The 2434-nt window shown below is 38.8% G+C and overlaps 1 non-coding gene across 1 annotated transcript; it reads left to right on the top strand.

Moving 5' to 3' along the window:
- Window positions 1-1381: 1381 nt before the first annotated feature.
- On the top strand, window positions 1382-1453 carry TRNAP-AGG (transfer RNA proline (anticodon AGG)). The gene has a single exon. It is a non-coding gene; the product is annotated as a tRNA-Pro (tRNA).
- Window positions 1454-2434: the final 981 nt, after the last annotated feature.

Genomic DNA, 2434 nt, shown 5'->3' with positions numbered 1-2434 from the left:
GAGACAGGAGAAGTCTCCGCATCATGAAACCCAAGGACCTAGTGATCCAGATATAGTGACTCAGAACTGCCATTTTTAAGGGGAGATTTACTTCTTCAGCATTCTATAAGTGGAAGAAAAGATCTCCTGGCAAACAGAAGGGATGACATCCCTTTACTTCATGTATCCTCTGAACTTGAGACCACTTCCTCTTTGATGTTGTGCATACTTGTGGAAGAGTAAATCTAGAACTTTCAGGGTTTTATACCAACTGCTCTTAACGTACCACCTTGGCATTTGCCCTTTTCTACAAGATTTTTAAAGTTAGCTGCCTAATGATTCTCAATTAATGATCTTGGAAGAGAAACACACTGGTAGGAGTTTGAGTTAATGGCATTAGAAAGTCCCCTGCTGATTCCTAAGGGTAATCCTACATCTCCAAGGAAGAGATGTAGCCACCCTAGCTCTAGCTAGTACAGCTGATAGAACTGAACTTGGAGTTATAGAGATCTGAGTTCAAAGGCTGTTTCATGCCTTAAGTAGCTGTGTGACTCAAGACAAGTTAGTTGACCTCAATTAGCTTCAGTTTTCTCATCCATAAAATGGGAATAATAATAGCATTAAAGTGTTGCTATGAAGGTCAATTAAGGTAATATATTTCAAGTTCTTTGTAGAACTTGAAGTGCTATATAAAGTTTAGCTATTAAAATATCACTCCAAATATAGTCTTATAAGGGCAAGACCATCACTGCCTCCATCCTGTTAGGATTTTTTTTTTCTTTTGAGGGAAGAGGAAGGACTTTTGTAATACTTTGTTGACTCATGAGCTTGCGATTCATTAATACCCCAAAATATTTTTCAGATCAATGTTTATCACCCCTCATTCACACTTGTGAATTTTTGGAGTCAAATTGTAGAACTTTATGGCTAATATATTCCATCTTATAAGATTCCGACCGATTTTATCCTCTATGAAAATCTTTTCTTTCTTAGCCACTGATACTATTTTTTTTTCTGAGACTCCTTATAATCCATGATAATCATTATTGTTCACTGAGTTACCAAACATTGCTGGCTATTCTTCTGCAGTAATTCCAGTTCTCTCACTTTGCTAATTTCAACTAATCCTGGGTCACTAGGAATTTTCCTAATTTTAGCTACTCTTCTACCAGCTGTAAACTGATGGAATAAGGGAATAAGCCCTTAAGGAAAAAAAATTCTAAGTTGTGGTACAAGAGCCTAGTGGAAGGCTAACCACAGAGGGAAAGGGAATGAAGCAAGTATAGAGAGGTCTGGGCTCTGAGCCAGGCAGAGAGGGAAACAGGATAGCCTCTTGTAATTACAGCTCTTGGTTACTGCTGATGTGGTAAAGAAAAGGACTGGTTAAGTGTTAGTCTCCAGTGGCTCGTTGGTCTAGGGGTATGATTCTCGCTTAGGGTGCGAGAGGTCCCGGGTTCAAATCCCGGACGAGCCCTGCTTTTCCTTTTTCTACTTAATTTTGGGGATGGAAAGGAAATATTTGGATATAACTGACTTTTCACATTTTAGATGTTCTCAGCTCCTCATCTCTCAGGGAGGTCAAATTGGGCAGAGCTTACACAGCTTGGAGGTGAAGACCTTATCCCTCTCTGGGGTTGGCCTTCCTCCCATAAACTCCTCCCAAGCAAAAACCCTGGGAGAAAGATGAAGAATAAAGGAGAGGCCCAAGGAATGGGCTGGAACACATGTGACAAGGTAATATTTCTGGAAAAAGAAGAACAATGAAAGCTGTAATTACGATGGCTTGTGGGTGGAGGAGGATCGTCAGATTTGAGGGGTTTAACAGTTTATGGGAAGGAAGTCAAACTAATTCATCATTTTCCATCACAAACAACGACTTCTGGTCACTAGAACCACTTAAAAGTCTTTAAAATATGAAATTCTAACAAGAAGGGGCATAATACTGATCACCAAATAAGTGAGCAGATGAGATCATTTAATATCTATGTAGGAAAAAGAAAAAAGGAATTTTTACATAAATAGTGCTCATGTAAACAGTTGAATTTAAAAAAATAAACAACTATCGACTTTAGTTATATGGTGTAGAAGTTTCATAAACTGGGAAAACTATTTCTAAGAATCATAGATATTAGCATTGTGAGGGGTCTCATTAGATCATCTGAGGCAGCCCTTGGGCTCAGACATTATTTTCCCATTTTACATATGGGAAAACTGAGGCTCACAGAGGCCAAGAAAGCTGGAAGAGAATAAGTATTTATTAAGTGCCTCATATGTACCAGACAGGTGCTAAGTGCTTTACAAACACTATCTCCTCTGATTCTGACAACTCCGGGGTGTAAAAGCTGTTATTATGTTCCCCTATTATAGTTGGGAAGACTGAGGCAAACAAAGTTTAAGTGAGTTTTCAGAGATCACACAGCTAATAAGTTTCTGAGGCTGAATTTGAGCTCAGAGA

The sequence above is a fragment of the Phascolarctos cinereus genome, unplaced genomic scaffold, assembly GCF_003287225.1.
Source record: "Phascolarctos cinereus isolate Bilbo 61053 unplaced genomic scaffold, phaCin_HiC Scaffold_9;HRSCAF=440, whole genome shotgun sequence".
In the NCBI taxonomy this organism is placed as follows: domain Eukaryota; kingdom Metazoa; phylum Chordata; class Mammalia; order Diprotodontia; family Phascolarctidae; genus Phascolarctos; species Phascolarctos cinereus.
Note: the sequence above shows the minus strand (reverse complement) of the source record. Positions and strands in the feature narration are given on the sequence as shown.